This window comes from Xenopus laevis, chromosome 9_10L (genome assembly GCF_017654675.1).
Source record: "Xenopus laevis strain J_2021 chromosome 9_10L, Xenopus_laevis_v10.1, whole genome shotgun sequence".
Classification (NCBI taxonomy): Eukaryota; Metazoa; Chordata; class Amphibia; order Anura; family Pipidae; genus Xenopus; species Xenopus laevis.
This window is the reverse complement of record NC_054387.1, coordinates 85,892,484-85,901,382: the sequence shown is the minus strand read 5'-3', so window position 1 is coordinate 85,901,382 and position 8,899 is coordinate 85,892,484. Positions and strand designations below refer to the sequence as shown.

The 8,899-nt window shown below is 36.0% G+C and overlaps 1 long non-coding RNA gene across 2 annotated transcripts in view; it reads right to left on the bottom strand.

The window, feature by feature from the left end:
* Positions 1 to 302: 302 nt before the first annotated feature.
* The window catches only part of LOC108701426, a 47,060-nt gene continuing 38,463 nt past the window's right edge, over positions 303 to 8,899 (bottom strand). For both annotated transcript variants that reach the window (XR_005964207.1, XR_005964208.1), the window contains exons 3-4: positions 1,555 to 1,661; positions 303 to 899 (exon numbers count right to left, since the gene is read on the bottom strand). This is a non-coding gene — a long non-coding RNA (uncharacterized LOC108701426). The remainder of the gene's footprint in view (positions 900 to 1,554; positions 1,662 to 8,899) is intronic.

Sequence of the window (8,899 nt, the reverse complement as noted above, 5' to 3'; positions counted from 1 at the left end):
AACCCAAACCTGTGGTGAGCTTATCCACCAAAGGTAAAGGGTTGACACTATTATATCACCAATGCACCTGGGAGGCACTTTCTTGGCTCCATCCTACCAAACCTGCAAGTAAACCTGCAGATCCTATACATTTTGGGTCAGCCTACTCCTCACTAGCACTAGCTTTGATAGCAGCTCCATGATCACACAGAGGGTACAAATTCTATTACAAACCCTGGTAAATCTGGCCCTTTCCCCCTCTCCAAAATAAATGGAGTGATCTTTTTGACGGAGGCTTGAATAAAGTATGCTACATCTCCATATTATACATAACTTATTGGAATACATGCCATTTGTGCTGCAGATATCAAATGTTTTAACACAGAATAGGTCAAAACAGAAATTAAAAAATATATCTGTAAACATAACTGGAACATATTAAATCATTTGAATTCCTTCACTAGCATCTCTCTTATTCTTTCAGTGGTCTTTATTTGCCTTATATAAATTCTCTCCACACACTACTACATTGTCCCGCAGCCTCCCTAGAGGCCACTTGCCTGCTGCTTATGAGATGCATTACAACCACTTTATCATTATCTTGAGCATATTATATCCACACAGAATTATAAATGTTTTGCATAGCAACATTTTTTTCAATTTTGTCCCATGTAAACTAATTTTACAATTTATAAAATCATGTAAAAAATATTTATACAAAAAAATCTAAATCTGCTGTGTAGCATAAAAACCAACATGAGAACATCCGTGATCCTCCTGAAGCTCATTAAAATCAACTGCCAGTCAATTCAGCCCAGAAGCAGGCTGGGTATATTAGAGAGAGGCTCGTGCAGTTGTCAGAAAGCAGTAAAAAGGTTTCAGATCCCATGTTCTTGTCTTGGAGTGAGTTGGGATTACATCTGCAAAAAAGGGCAAATAAAGAATAGAAGGTAAAGCATGTACAGTAGGACAGCAAAATGAATAAAAGTACATGGCTGTTCAGGTTTGTTCTCTTTCATACACTGGAATTTTGTCTGTATCTTAAAACGCACAAAGAAATTCATATTTTGCATCAATCATGTGAAAAGTATTTTGACATTAAAATATCCCCATTTAATTTTTTTGTGCTCATAAAGTCCTACCAGTGAGTGTTGCTATGAAAACTAGCAATCCAAGGAAGAATGAAGTGGGAATCATTTCATATAATTTTTCTGTAACCTGGCAAATAATTTGAATCAAGACAATTCACCATAGTCTTATATATAGTACATTATTCCAGGGTAAGATGCTAAAAGGGACACTGCTAGCAAACTTGAAGATCAGAGGACTTATATGTTATTTTTATGTGCAATTTGAAACATGCTTATTTTATTTAACTAGACTTTTCTCAAATAAATGATAGGGTGTGTTTCTTTATCATTGCAGTTGGCAGACTTCATAATCTCTTGAAAGTGTTTCTGCTGCCCCTGCCACTAATGGGTTAAACTCTCTCTCTTCACTATATACTGTTTACTCATTATTATTATAAAAAAAGTTGCAGGATTTCAATACCTAGTAATCTCATCTGCCATTTACCTGTCAGATGGCCTCTTTCAGGAACTGTAGATGTGTCGTTCTGGGATCTCTCCATTTGTAATCCTGCCATGATTGATTTTGGCGATTGGAAAGAAAATGATGTTATCCTGGAATTTATGAATAAGCAATGAAGTAGTGGGTACTCTACTACAGTGACATTCCTCAGGTCTCTCTTTGTCTTTCGATAGTTAACCTCTAGGCTAACAGGATATAAATGAAGTGATTCATTCATGTAGTTATATGTTTTCAGTTCCGTTGCTTTGCATGTGAATTGTGAAATATATTGTTAACTGAAAGAATATGTATCATGTGCCTATTTAATATAATGACATCTCTATACACACACACATATATATATATATATATATATATATATATATATATATATATATATATATACTTTCCAATGAGTATCTGCACTCCAAGGCTGCTGCAAATGGAGGGGTGCATGGTAATTTTTGTATATACCAATTATCTTTAGACCAGCACTCCCTTTAGAAACGTAATAGTTTATTGTTGCATAGTATCAAATGCCCGACGTTTCGGTCCACAGTTGGACCTTTTTCATAGGAACAATTATTGGGGTAAGTATATATATATATATATATATGGGCGTCCGCAGAAAATTTTCCATGGGGAGCAAGTTAGCTAATATCACATAGGGTAGCATTCAACTGAAGATTAACCTATTCATGACAATGCAGTAGATAAACTAATTATGCATAGTATAATAATAAATTAATACACTCCTAGGTAAATTAATTTCCATTTATGAAAATGTTTGCAAATGTTATTGTTATTTAATGCTTCTCTGCTCTACTCAGCATAGGTTCTAATTAAAACCTGCTTTTCACATAAATTAGTTAACAGGAACACACTTCCTCCATCCTAAGCCCCCCACTAACATGGTAAGAGCCAATGAACACTCCCTACTGCTACATATTTTTAGCTCAGCCAATCCTCTGCAAATGCTACATTTCAGCTGCTACCTAACAATTAACTTTATTACTGCCACTGCAGGCTTCCCTTTAAATTCTCCTTAGCCCCTTCCAATATCACTGTGTGAGTTAAAGATGATTAAGGATTGCCTTGAGGTGGGAAGTATAAAAAATGTATTGTGTTGTTGGGAATTAAATTCACAAATATTTTTTTGGAACTTGCTGAAGTTGGGCAACTGCCCCCCTCTTGACCCCTTCTGCAGACAACTATTGCATATATGTTTAAATACTGTATATAGTGAATAAAGTACCCCTTCTTGTAAAATATATAAAAATGTAAGGATATTATAAGTTACAGAGGAGTTCTATGACCATATATAAACATGGGGCCAAAGGCTGAGGTCATGGAACACTGAGGTGACTACTAATATCCTCATATTCTGCAACAGGGGTTACTTTATTTATTATAATACACACGTTTCATTAAGTCATATGACAGAAATTACATTAAGCTCTGATTATAACCAATGACATCACTAAACACCTTTAGAATTTACAGGATATTCATGGCTCTTGTGTATTACTGTATATACAGTATACTTTATGTATAAATATAGATCATACAATGTGGTTTCAGCACATCAATGCAAAAAAACAACCTGGGTGGTGCCCTGCATTGATCAAACAGTAGTCCAAAGGGTATGAGCGCACACCAGGAACATTTCGCAAAAAAAAAGGCTAAATTTATTTGAATCGTTATTCAAAAACAGCCTGACGTTTTGGTCTTTTTCTAAGGTCTTGTGTATTTTTGGTGCCAAAAATGGTTAGAAGACAGACTGTTTTGTCTCTGGGTAACTTAGTTAGCAGTAGAGTCAGTGAGGGAGAGGGCACAGCATTAATGAAGTTACATGTATTCTGAGCTATTCCATATATTGACAGTAGTGAGCAGTGAGGGGTGTCTAGCAGACAGATGATACTAAGAAAATCTACCCACTGGGAAATAATGGGAAATTCACAATATTGCATTAACTTACCCACTCAGTAATAAATAGAAATAGCAACATTTTCCAGGTCTAACATGACCAGAGATACCTTATGGAATGCAGGTGACCATGCCATCCGTCTGCTGTCCAGTAGTTAGTCAACCTCATGCTGACATTGATACAATGATAAAGAACTTGGGGCTGATTCAATAAACATTAAATAGACACATCATTTTTTTTTAAAAAAAAATAATTTGGTTAGCTTCACTATGACTAATATAGTCCTATGCTTCACACCTGGGACCCACAGATGCATGAAGAAGATGTAGCCAATAATTTCTTCAATAGAGTGAAGAGGAAGAACTTTTTTTAAGACTAAACAGCAGTAGTGTTATATGTTATATATCAAGCTTGGAACTTTTCTGCATGGGCTAAAAAGGGCCTGTTCGTGGACTTGTAAAATTATAACCCCTATTCAAAATGGATTGAATCAGCATGCTTTAGGCCATGTTACCTCAGTATGTGTTTGTTACAAATGGTATCCCAAACCTAGAACAACCCCAAGGTCCAAGCCTCAGCTCAAGCTTCCACCTATAACAACCATTTTACAATTTGGTTGGAACCCTTCAAAACTCAGATGCCACCAGGTCTTATAGTTAGAGGACCAGGGAGAGAGTTTTGGGCAGGCATGGGAGCTAAACATTTACAGGAAGAACAGGGAACAAAGAGCTTGGTCAATGGATAGGCCGAGTCGATACCAATCAGGCAGAGCAGTACAAAATCTGGAGACAAGAGTGTAGTCAAGGTCACAGGCTGGGTCAAAATCAATAGAATTGCGGTACAGAAACAGGATCCGAGAGAATGGTCAGTAAACGGGCAAAGGTCAGGACAGGCAGTAGACTAAGAATTATCAAGGACAGACTAGGCCAAGAACATACTAGCAGAGTAGGAAATCGCACCAGGAACTATTGAAACTAGACCTACATTGGGCAAGCAACAATTGGGTGCTGGGCCTTTAAATATTTGAATTTCGCTCCAAACACAATGACGTCAGACGCAGTGCGTGGCGGGCATCACAACCGCATCACTAGACCTCTCGGTATTATCACAGTATTCCTATTTGAGCATAGTGAACTCAGGGATGCCAAGGTGCATTGTGGGCAAATACATGGCATTTTCTACCTCTTTTTGTAAATGGCCTACTCCACTGTGGTAGGGTCAGATTCTAGAAAAACATAATTTTAGTTTTCAGTCCTTCGCCTGAAACTACAAGTCTGTATTCTGGGAAAAATGTTTCTAAACATTTTTAAAACATTATTTTCAATATAATGTTATGAAGAAAACATACAGTACTATATTCTAAAGAAAACTATGACTCTCAAACACACATCTTGTCATGTTTACCAGCTTTTTGAGAAAAAGTGTGAACAATACAAAAGCTTTTAATACAGTGCATTATAAATATTGTCTATCTGAAGAAAGGTGTATTGGACTTTGGAGCTTTATACACAGTATGAACATAAAAAGATGAATAAGAGAAGAGAGATCCCTTATTAATGTTTCATTAATATAATCCTGCTCTAACATTTTGGTTTACTGCTGTGCTCTGTACTGGCTCCTGTATAAATAGATTGTTTAATCAAGAACATAGAAGCATTCAGACATCTATTGAAAGCCATTGGCCACATTTGCAAATGAAAAAACAATAGTGAATTTTCCCTTATTTTACTGTAGTAGATATTTGTGTATAAAATATCAAACATGGTTTACTGTAGATACAAGTTAAATTCTGCATATTGGCTTTAAAATTGTACATACTACTATAACTCAAACAGGTCTATGTCAAGTGAATTCATATATGAAAATGTTTTTATTGTTTACCAAGCAGGAATTTTAACAAAATATCAAAGCAGAACAATGAGGCACACCAGTACAACTTGTAGCATTAATGCCTAATAGGAAAATGAAGAGTAAATATGATTGGTGAAGCCATCTAAGTTTTTCAATAGATTAAAATAAGTCAAGTGAATTCTTCACTTGACATAAATTAAAATAATTTAGAACTTACTAGTCAAGGGCAAAATTTGTGTAATACAATTGATTAAATCTTGGGCAGTCTTGATATACGCAAATGAACAAGTAGATTTTCATGTTTGGCCCTCCCACACAGAAAGATGAAGATGGTCTGCCAATTGAATCATAAATTACATAATTAGTTATATAACAAACAAGGAAAAGTTGTGCTCACCACTAAATTTTAAACCATTAGGCAGGGGTGCCATGAGGCTGTGAGCACAGAATCCATACAGACAAAGACAAGAGGTCCTCTGTTCTCCATCCATTATCAATATATTAAGGACACCCCTGAGTGCAGAGGTCCTCTTGTCTTTATCTACAATACATCATCAGTTCACTTGAGATGGCCCATATGTCACCAAGAATAATTGCAAAAAAAGATGGCAACCAGAGCAAATCTGCATAAAGTGGGTATAATATACCTTAATAAATTAGCTAAAATGTACATTTCCCACCCCCCCGCACTTTTTCCCTGCACCTTGCATGCCACTTTGCGAAATGTAGTGCAAAAATCTGCACCTCCCCAAGAAATATAGTGAATATAGAAAACACCAGCACCTATAAGTGCTGTACTTACCCTATGCCTATGGCTGCCTTGCAACTGACAGAAGCTATAGCTGAGATTCTCATCAGCTATTCCCATAACATTCCTTTACAGTGCTGAATAGGCTTACAGTTTTAACCATATCTACACCTTATCTGTCACTTAAATAATCAATTTTCAATTTGTGCAGGTTTCTATAACAGTGTACATTAGTCCATCTGATACTTAATGAGGGAGGAGAGGGAATAACATTGTTCTTCTTAGTGCATGGACATATAATGGGTCCTCCCTCATGCTGCTATATGTATATGCAATGTACAGCGAACAAATTAAGAGAGAGACTATGGGGCTCATGTACTATACTGTAGTTACAAAGGCAAAGTTTTACCCAACAAAGCAACCCTTGCCAATAGCTGTGTAACTAGTTGGGGACAGGCTCCCATGGGTCCTGCAAATAGAAGGAGCCTGGTAAGGACCTGTGATGCACCTCCACAGGGGGAGTGTTACCCATGGGTGTGGGTGACAGGGGGTCAACTAACCCAAAACCTTTTCTCACCTCTGACACTAAGGGGCCTATTTACTAACATTTGGATTTCCCTAATTCACTACTTGTATTTTTTCTCTAAAAAATTCATGTTTTTTTTATTTCTCTAAAACTTAAAAATTCGAGATTTATTAAATATAAAAACCATGAAAAACTCTAATACAAAACTTCGGCAAGTTTTCTCTAAAACTTAAAAATTCGAGATTTATTAAATATAAAAACCATGAAAAACTCTAATACAAAACTTCGGCAAGTAAAAGCACCTGAGGTGCCATAGAAGTCAATGGGAGCGGTGTTAATCCTACTGGACATTGTTTTTAGACATTTTTCAGATTTTTAGAGGTTTTAGAGAAATTAATGTAGATTTTTGGATCATTCAGCACTTTTTTCCATTCATACTGTTTATATTTGGATCTTTTAACTTTCATGGTATTTCTGGTTTTATAGAAATAGAGTTTAATTGCGGCTTACAAAAGCTCTAATACCACTAAAATTTGACCTTTAATAAATGGGCCTCATAGGAGCAGTTTTATCAAAGTGGGAAATTAGAGTTCACCACAGACTTTCTATTCATTCCTATGGGTTTTTTAGAAATATATTTATCAAATGGTGAACTCTAACTTTTATAAATACATTTCTAAAAATTCCATAGGAATGAGTAAAAAGTGGGCGAGTTTTTCTGTGGTGAGCTCAGCTTAATAACCACTGTTCCAGCTGGTACTTCATATTGTTATATCACCATTGGCTGCTACTGCTATAGCAACATGGGCAACATTTGCCCCAGTTCAGTAACTATCCATGTGCAAGCAACCAGATGTTATCCATTAATTATATCTTCTGCACATAATTTATAAAGCTGACCTGGTAAGTGGTGCTATTGGCAGTAGCAAATCTGTCCTGTTTCGCCCCAATAATTTGCGAAACTGCTGAAAAATTCACGAAACACATAAAAGTCTATTGGCGACTTTTTGTTGCAAAATAAATTATGGTCTATGGGCAAATTTTTTTTCTACTTTAAATGCATTTTCAATGGGTTTTTTTCTTACTCCAAGGAGCACATTTACTAAGGTTCAAAGTGAATTTTCGAATGAAAAAACTTCCTTTCTAAGTATTTTTTGGGTACTTCGACCATCAAATAGGCCAAATTCGACTTCAACTTCGATTCGAATTGAAAATACTTTGAATATTTGAGAATTTGAGAATACTGTCCCTTTAAAAAACTTAGACACTTTGTCACTTTAAACCTGCCGAATTGCTATGTTAGCCTACGGGGACCTCCTACAACCTAGAGCCAAAATTTGGCTATGTTTTAAAAAGTCGAAGTAGAAGAGATTTCTACGCTCGATCGAAGGATTTTACTTTGACCGAAAACTGACAAAATATTCAAAAAGAAAACTTCGACTATCGAATCTGGCCCATTCAATGGTCGAATTTCGAAGTTTTTTAACTTCGAAATTCGACCCATGATAAATCTGCCTCAAAGTGTTGCGTTGGAGTTTTTTCTCAGCAAATTTTTTAAACAGAAATTTTTTATGCAGTTTAAAAAAAAAAAAAATAGCCGAAAATGTGGCAAAAAATAGGTGAAATGTGAAATGTGCTTATCCATGCATGGTGAAAAATTCGCTCATCAGAAGTTGCCAGTGCTTCCTTTAGGTTGTGTATTCACATGCATGTACTGTATGCACATTGTGACACCAGCTAACAAAAGAAAATCAGTAGCAATAAGTGAAAATTTTCAGCAGGTTTTTGTGGCCAGCGTTCAGCGTCCACGACGAAACGACGAAACAACGAAACTCCACATTTTAGTGCATTAGCATAGTCTGAGTAAATTTGTGGCTGGCGAAGTGTTGCACTGTGTGGCACTGGTTGCCGGTTAGTAAATCTGCCCCATAGACTCACAATGGCTGCTAAAAAAGTTGAATGGTAAAAAAAAAAGGTCTTATAGTAAAATTGCCATTGGCTTCAATGCATTTCTCAACTTTTTGCCATTTTGTTTTTTACTGTATACTTAAGCTTACTTACTGTCTTTGTCTACACATGTAGGAAAGGTGCATCCAGTTTTGCATTTTCGTCACATTTCATTATCTAAATATCTCCACTTTCCTACCACTAATCCAAAGTTTAAAACTTAGACACATCTAATAATGTGTGAATAAAAAGTGTTGCTTTCCCCAAATCATTGTGGATGTTCAACCATGTTGCATTTTATTTAGTTAATGAGTAACTATGGGAAGCAACACACTTTGTGCAGTCATTCATG